Consider the following 9,239-nt stretch of genomic DNA (forward strand, 5'->3'; position numbering starts at 1 on the left):
TTGCACTGTCTTTAATAGTTATTATTTTTTGACATTTAGATATTATGGGTTGATTTTCTTTACCTACTTTCTAAATTTGCTGAAATTAAAGCTTCTTCATGGCATAACAGCAGCCAAGAGTCTGACTCTACTTTCTTTTATAAACCAAGAAGACTTTTATTCTCCCTTTATGTACTTCACTGGGAAAGTCCCTCAGGTCCTTGCTCCCACTCACCAAGTCTGTTGTCAATGACAAAACAGGACTCAAAGGATCAGTACATCAGGAGGCCTAAGGTGGACTTTCAGAAAGGATTTACTGCTACAAAGGACAAAAATTCAGCTGCACATGAATGTCCTGAGGCACACCTTTGCTGAAAGAGTTGTCAACAAGCAACCTGGAATTTTTTCACAGAACGGTCCACAAGGATGGATGCAGGCTGCCCATTGTTTTAACATGTGAGCTGGTGTGGAATCACAGGCTGAAAAATATCCATTCATGACAGATGCATTCAGGCAGACTCTGTTTTTTCACTGTGCAGGAAAATTGCTGCTTAAGAAAACAAAACTTAAAAGAGCTGATACAGCACTAAAACAATTTTGCATGGATATATCTGAAAGAAATAGATTCAGCTGCTGCCTGGATTAGGCACATAAGAATATGCCTAGTTAATGAATCTCCAAGTCTGTTAGCAATGCTCAGTAATAATCCTTTTATGTTCTGGAGGAATAGGATTTTGATTTTCCTTTTTTCCTTGCATAAAACTCAGAAAACACCTGTGAATTTTACTAGAATTCCCTTTCTAAATGTGAAGATAAAAGTGTGATTACAAAAGTAGGAAATTGTAAACTGCAGATGCTGAGATTCCCGTATGCAAATGAGAGCTTAGGTGTCCAAATATTTCTATATGAACTAGAATTATATTATGAAGTAAATTTCATTTACTTCCATGAGGATTTGTGTACGAAATAAATTAATGCAATTTTTTAGTTTTGCAAGAAGAATGACTGCTAAAGAGGATTCACCGAACTGGAGATAGGAAGGACCTCTGCAGATTGTCTAGTCCAACAGCAGGTTATTCAAAACCCATTTTCAATCAGTTTCTTAATATCTTAAACGTTGAGACTCAGCAATTTATCTGATCAACCTCTTTCAGTATTTGACTATTCTAATGTGGTAAGCACATTTCTCTCCCTCTCAAGATTTTTTATAGTGGTGTATAGAGAGAAATAAAAGAGAAAACAATTTATATTTCTACTCCTTATTTTTCCCATGTGGAATGTGTTTGGAGAATTGTTTACCTGGGGTGATTGCTTGGTTGGATTCTGGTGAGGATTGTTTGAGCCTGATGGACAATCCAACCCACCTGGGGCTGGGCTCTGGAGAGAGGGTCATGAGTTGTGTTAGAGAAAGTAGTGTGTAGTTTTAGTATCCTCCTTTTATATACCATATTAATGTATTTTAGCATGGTTATAATAAAGAAATAATTCAGCCTTATTAATTGAGTCAGACATCGTCATTTCTTCCCAGTGGGTTCGCCTGCATTTACAATATTCTAACAATAACAAAGTGTTATCTTACAGCTGAATTTCCTGTGTGTCTGTTTATGCTTGTTGCCCCTTTTCAGCACAGAGAAGAGCTGGATCCATCTCTTTTGCACCCTCTCATAAGGGATTTCTACATTTTGATAAAATCCCCCCCAAATATCCTCCAGGCTAAAGAGCCATAGGTCTCTGAGTGTCTTGTAATTCTTTAATACTCTTTGTGGCTCCTCACAGAGCCCACTGTGTTCATGCTCTCAGCAGCTCAGCTCTCGACCAGGCACTCCAGGGCTGAGAGAGAGGAATTATCACCTCCCTTGACGTGCTGCCAAGGCTCTTCCTCATGCAGCTGATGATGCTTTTGGATTTCAACGCTGCAAGGGCACTTTGCTGGCTCAGGGTCCATTTTTGTGTCCATCGAGCTTCAGATCCTTCCCTGTAGAACTGCTTCCCAGCAGCTGATTTTTCCAGCCTGTCCTTGTGCATGGAATTATTCCTCTCCCCATGCAGGAATTTGTATATCTCTTTCTTATTCATCTTTCTGCCTATTTCTCAAACCTCTCTGGTTCCCTCTGAGCAACAGCACAATCAACCTTTTGGTCTATCAACTCTTAAATTTGTGTAACCTTCAACCCTCTTGCAGGTGCACTGTGTCCCATCATCCTGATCATTGGCGAAGACATTAACCAGCATTGCCATATAAAAAATATCTTTACAGTTCAACCCAGCCTGCCCAGGCTCTCTCTCCAGTCAGTGGAGATGAAGGTCACCTCAGGGAGAAATTTCTATATCCTAAATGCCTTAAGGCCAGGCTGGATGGGGATTGGAGGGACCTGGTCTAGTGGGAAGTGCCCCTGCCATGGCAGGGTGACTTTTGAAAGGTCCCTTCCCTCAAACCATTCTATGGTTCTATGACACTACGCCTAATACTGGACAAAGTGAATTACTACTTTGCAAGAACCAAATTTCTTTTCCTCTGTTTGTTCAGGACTAATGAGAGCAAACACAGAAAATTCCATTCCCAAAGTTTAAGACACCAAAGCATTAATGGTAAGCAAAACAGAGCCCTGACTTCCCTCTATGTTGAAGTCTTTTCTTACTTTCAGTATTATCTTTGTTAATTTTATTAACACAGCCTAGTAACTTCCATGTATGATTTACTTCAGCTGTCCCCCATTATAATTTTGATGGAGTGTTGGTTTTAGGTTTTTTTTATTATTTTCCTTTGAGTGGTTTCAATTAAATTGAAATTCCCTGAAGATATGAGCATTATAATTTGTCCTTACAAAATACACTCTTTATCACTTCTGTATAACCTGACAGCTCCTGCATTTTGTAGTCCTCTACTTTTATAGAATTTTCCTAACATATAAAAAAAACTATTTAAAACTATTCCAAAACAGATTTTATTAAGTGTTGATCAGCCAATTCAAGAAAGATATCCAAATTTACACTATAGTAAGATCTGATTAATTTCTTGAATATCTGCAAATTATCAAAAACTCTTTGAAAGTCCTAATCTATACCCCATTCCTTCATAGGTGTGGTCAAAAAACCCAGCTTTTCCTGAGTTTTGAAAGTTTATGCTTTTCTGGGACATATGTATAAAACTAAACAAGACTTGAAATATTTTTAAAACAAACTCCATTTAAAATGCCTGAATTTTATAAATAAAAGAAATTATCACAACATAACAATTCCTCTCCTTCATATTATGCTGCTTCACCAGTCCAGATATGATGAAAGACTGAAGGTTAACGACACCTCACTTCTGGATATATGAGTATTTTGACATCATAATAACTCTGAATGTCTGTTTGATGGAGGTGCTGCTTCAGGCTCTCTGAAAATTCAGGTGGACATGAGTGGATCATACATCCAGAGGTCAAGATTTTCTAGCTCATCTTTGCAGTGATAGACTCGTGAGAGCAGAGGCAATGGAACACAATTCATCCCTCCCTGGGCACCAAATTGTTTTTCTTGGCAGGTCTACATAGCATCATCAATAAAATTCTTGCTTTGATTGGCATTATTTTCCCTATTGTATTATCCATCAGTTTTATTGTTCCTTTATGTTACTGATGTCCCCAGAGCGCTGGTGAAATAACAAAACTTCTTAACTAAAGACCACAGAAACTCCGATGCAGGGAAATAAGTGCAAACTATCACACATTCAGGAAGCATTAGGCAAAGCCAAAAAGAAAAAATCGAATGTGAGAAGATTCCCTTTTCACAGCAGATCAATTATCCTTTTTAAGCATCTGTGGTATATGTGATACTTCACTGCTAATATGAAATTAATACTGGGATCATAAAGATAACGATGTGCTGCTCCATTCCAGCAGGGCTTTAAGTGCTGCTTGGCGAGGGCCTTCAGAATTATTACTCCACAACCAGGAAAACACATTCTCTACCCGGCATATCAATGCTTTGCAAGAGCTCCCTGATTAATTTGCTTTCTTTGACTGGTGGTCTGAGTTTCCCTCCCTAGTTGGATGTGTAAATATTGTTCTTTATGATCACACAGGAGGTTTTAAGTGCTGTAACCTGTCCATCAAGCTCTGCTTTGAACCTGCCCAGCACATGTGGAGCTGACATCTCTCCCAGGTATCTCTTACAGAAAGAGTAAGAGCAGAGCAGAAAATGCAGTTCTGGACCCTTTTAAAAAAGGGTTCTGGACCCTTTAAAAAGTCCTAGAGTCTTTTATTCCCATTGTCTCTGAAGATCTTCCCAAATGCAGTACTCAGACAGTACCTTCCAAACAATTCCTTAATTCACAATATTCTATTTATCAGAGTATGATGCCACTCTTAACACCCTCAATTAGGCCTCTTGATGTGCTCAGCTGATTATCTTAAGATCAAACTGCCGTGATAAAGCCACCATTGCTCCCCAGACCTGAGCCAGGCTCCATGCAAGGTGTTCTCAGCTGTGAGGAAATGCCAAGAGTATCTTTAAGATAACATTCCACTCTTTATTTAGCATGGGCAGACTCCATAGGAGTGTTCTTGGAGCTGATGCTGGACTCAAGGACAAGACTCTAGTCTTGGAGCTCCAGCAACAGCACAGCAAACTCTTATCACCCCTGGGAAACAAGACTACCCTTCCTGTCTGAGAGCAGGACAAAAGTTAAAAAATAGGAAATGTTTTGGAAGGTGGTGAATACAATGAGGCACTGATTGTATTTCCTGATGCCAAAGGAATAAATACAAGGTGGTGTGAAGAAACCAGACTGATACTACCTTGGTGTTGAGAAAAGGGTGCTTGGGAGTGTGGAAAAATTGCCAAGTTGTTCAGAGATGATGATCCAATGATCTTTCTTTGCCTCAGGGGTACAATTCCTTGTCATTTTCCAGTGCAAAGTCAGAGGCATTCTGAATACAGCAGCTTGTACTTCAGTGAGCGTTCTGAGCTGACAATCTGTGGTGAGGGCCCAGATCAACATCCAGGCTCCTCCTCTACACTTCTAATCAACATCAAAAGATTTCATGGGCCAAACTCCAGCCCATCTTGATAAAGGGACAGATATAATGTGTTTCCCAACTTCTACTGGGTAGGGAAAAAGATAGCTCTACTATTGTGATTCCTCAAGCAAATACTGTCAAGGAAATGTATCTCAGAACAGGCCTGGGGCTATAATCCTGTCTCTTCCATTCTCAGGGAAGTGAAAATCCCATTTTTTTGTTTTAACAGTTTCACTCTTCTCTACTACACTGAAAGATAAGGTTAAGACACTGCATCAGCACTTGGAAACTGTGCAATGTTTTTCCCCTCCACATTTCCTATTGTCCTGTTTCCTATTGCATTTCTGACAGCCTGGGCTCCCAGCTGTGTCCCATATTGTGCTTAATAAACCCATTACGTTTGGACATTATTAGGACCTTCCACAGCACGTGTTCTTGCAGCACCAGGGATGGAATCCAAGGCACATAAATCTGGCTGTCTGTAAGGGAACCATCTCTATCCACGCTGACCTCTCTGAGCTGCTTCCACAGTGGATGGAAGAGGAGTAATTGTCCTCAGCAGCACATGGCTTTGCCTTGCTCCCGGACAATGTGCTACTCATCTTGGCAAACAGAGGGGTAATAAAGCACAAAATCAGCTTGATTAGCTCAGGAGAGCCTGTGTGGAATAGGCACAGCCCTGAAAGCAGCAGAAGCACCAAATTAAAGAGGAAGGAAAACAATTGAAATAAAAGTCGCTGTTGGGTCAAGAGGTTAAACTGGGAATTAGAAGAAAGCTTTAGACCATCAGCATTTAGACCATTTAAATCATCACCATGAAAGTACCTTCCAGGGAGAGGAGGAAAGTAAAAATAAACTTAGAATTTTGAGAGGATTCCATATAATATAAATACTTTGTAAACCAATTTCTCTGACACATGAAGACACCACAGTGTTAATAGATAGAGATTCCCAACCACATGGCTCTGATCCAGAGCTGGATCCCACCTTTCACCTTAAAGCATGGAGTAAACTCACGTCTCTGCAGTAAGGAAAACTTTGATGAGGAAAATTCATCCCTGGAAGTGTTTCAAGGGTGTATGGATGTGGGTTTAGTGATGAACCTGGTGATGCCGAGTTAATGACTGGACTTGATGATCTTGGAGGTCTTTTCCAGTCTAAAAGATTCTGTGATTCTGAAATTGTGACACAAAGGGCAGTCATAGCCTGACACAGAAAGAAATGAATCTAGAGAAAATATTGTCTAGAGAAAAGAATTCAGGGGAAAAAAATTTCTTTCTTTCTTTTTATTTCTTCCTTTCTTTCCTTCTTTCTTTCTTCCTTTCTCTCTTTCTTCCTTTCTCTCTTTCTTTCTTTCTTTCTTTCTTTCTTTCTTTCTTTCTTTCTTTCTCTCTCTCTCTCTCTTTCTTTCTTTCCTTCTTCCCTTCTCTCTTTCTTCCTTTCTTTCCTTCTTCCTTTCTCTCTCCTCTCCTCTCCTTTCTCTCTCCTCTCCTCTCCTCTCCTCTCCTCTCCTCTCCTCTCCTCTCCTCTCCTCTCCTCTCCTCTCCTCTCCTCTCCTCTCCTCTCCTCTCCTCTCCTCTCCTCTCCTCTCCTCTCCTCTCCTCTCCTCTCCTCTCCTCTCCTCTCCTCTCCTCTCCTCTCCTCTCCTCTCCTCTCCTCTCCTCTCCTCTCCTCTCCTCTCCTCTCCTCTCCTCTCCTCTCCTCTCCTCTCCTCTCCTCTCCTCTCCTCTCCTCAATGTAAATATTTATCTTAATTCATAACTCACCATTCCACTATTATCATAAACAAAGTAGCTTTACCACTTCTAGAAAAAAAGGCAAATATAAATTAACAGAAGTGATTCATTTCTATGCATTCTTCTTTTCAGACAGTGATTAAGACTACCTCTATATTCATCTTCATTATCTGCTCATGGATCTCCATATGAGAGTTCTAGAAGATGAGCTGGCCCTGTGATGCTCTGTAGGGTGGCAGAATATGGCACTAAGGGAATACCTGGGAAGGTCAGAACAATAAGGATCAAAACATCTTCATATTCACCTAAACAGATGTACAAGTACATGCAGAACTCATTGGCCAATAAAGAATGTGTTTTCTTATTTTATTAATTCTAGAGGTGTCCAAAAAAACCCCAAAAGAAACTCATCAAAGCACAACTGGAAAATGTCAGTTGTATCCATTATAGCATTCTTTATACTTCTGTCAAATTCCAAGCTACTACAGCAGCAATCTTCTCTACAGATCCCGTGTGAACAAGAGCCAATGGAAACTAAAAAAATGGGTAATTTTCCTCTCTTGGGTGTGTCTGTTGCAGTAAAAGCTGGAAACCCTGATTATAGATATGAAGCTGTCTGATGAGGAAGTTTATAAATTGACAGGATGGTCATTGCATCAGACTCAACCCAACTTGCTATGATTCACATTTGCTGTTAGGTGTCATGTGGAACTGGAATATCCCCTGTGGCCCAGAAAACAATCAAAGTGCTATTCCTTTCCACTGGATAGCTTTGTCATCTTATTGTCATGCATCCCAGTAAAACCCAGGATATAAACACGTAAATCCAATCGAGCTGAAATCCCTTCTTCTCCAGCGTGCCCACTGCTCAGTTTGAAATAGGTTGAGTCATGTCTCAAAGACACAGTGAGAATGCCTCCCTCCCCATGGGGGTCCTTCAGAGCCCTGGGTGAGAGTTATCTCATTAAAATGTGCACCTCCAAACACCAGATAATTTCCTTGTATAGTCCCTGAGATGTGATCAGCACATCCCATAGAGCTCACAGCATATGTTAGATTATCCTAAATTATGTATTTCAAAACAACAGATTATTACATCCTATTTCTCTATATTTTCTATCAGGAAGAAGGGAAGAGAAGGATTTGAGAAACAACATTAAAAGTTTCAGCCCAAACTTTAAAAGTTGCCAAAGCTACACTCAGCTGATGAGCAGCATCTCATAGTGGGCAGCAAATTAAGGTTAAAGAATGTGTTTAGCAACAGTTTTTTTCTTGTCGCTCCAACCTCCTCCCCTTTACCTTCCTCACATCAGATCAAATATAAATTTTGTTCAGGTCTTCATTTGCACCCACCTTGAGTTTAATATGTAATTTAAGTTCAGCTGAAATGGCACTGAAAAAAACATGATCATCACCATGTGCCTTTCAAGTACATCAGGTAATGAAGGTTTGAGCCTTTAGAAACTCTTTAGGACAAAGATTTCACAATTTTATCATAGTGGATAATGTATCAGTTTTACATTATTCCCCTATTTCCTTGGATACTCTGTGGAGAGGGTTTATTCTAAACTCTTGGAATAACTACAAGAACAGTGCTGTAGACAGGGACAACTTCCCAGGCTGGTTTCTCATGGAACACAGGATCTGCCCACCCTGATCAGCATTTGACAAAAACTTTTAAAAATGATCAGAACGCTTTCTAATTTCCTATCTAAGAAAATGTCCTATCTAAAGAAAAGTAGCTTAAGAAAGAGAGAGCTTAGCTGACCTCCAGCATTGAGGGATCCACTTCAGCAGCCTCCAAAGGATGCAATTTATTAAGACAAGAAATCCAGCTGTCCCAAAGCCCTCATTTCTGCAGGCTGCATTATTGATGACCCTCATGGCTGCAGATGGCACAGAGCAACATTCAAGTGGCCTCCTTAGGCTTCCTCATCCAAATAGAGAATTAAAGAGAGGGATTAAAGGTGGACCAGGACCAGAAAATAAAGGAGAAACCATCAATGGTATGTGAAAGTCAGCTGGCAAAACCTGGGACAAACTTTAATGGTTTATCTGTGTTTTGGCTGACCTTGGAAATATCCAAGGTGTTTAAACATGGAATATACTTCCATGCTTAAATATGGAATATGCTTCCATATTTAAACACAATATCCAAATATTGTGTTTAAATATGGAAGCAATCCTAGGAATTAGGTAGTGGTAGCACAGAATAACTTTGAGTTATCTTCACAACATTTTCTGGTTCAGGCATCTCAGTCTTTTCTTGTTGTTCCCTAAGAATGTATTCTGTACCAAAGACCAGCTTTTCTTTTAAGGCACCACTCCAAGAAAACACCTAAAACCAACCAACCAACCAAATGGAAAAAAAAAAAACAAACCACCACCAAAAATCCCTCACAAAGAAAAAAACCTCAAAAACGCCCACCCCAGAACTAACAAACCCCAAACAAATCCTCCACATGCAATAGAAAAGGTGAATCTGCATTTTATGGCATTTCCTCCCTCATATCCTAGAGTT

General features: G+C 40.0%; 1 protein-coding gene across 11 annotated transcripts in view; it reads right to left on the reverse strand.

The window, feature by feature from the left end:
• Positions 1 to 9,239, reverse strand: part of ADCYAP1R1 (ADCYAP receptor type I) — a 152,700-nt gene that overhangs the window by 124,752 nt on the left and 18,709 nt on the right. The gene's annotated exons all lie outside the window — the stretch shown is intronic.

The sequence above is a fragment of the Lonchura striata genome, chromosome 2 (genome assembly GCF_050655825.1).
Source record: "Lonchura striata isolate lonStrDom1 chromosome 2, ASM5065582v1, whole genome shotgun sequence".
NCBI classification, from domain to species: Eukaryota; Metazoa; Chordata; class Aves; order Passeriformes; family Estrildidae; genus Lonchura; species Lonchura striata.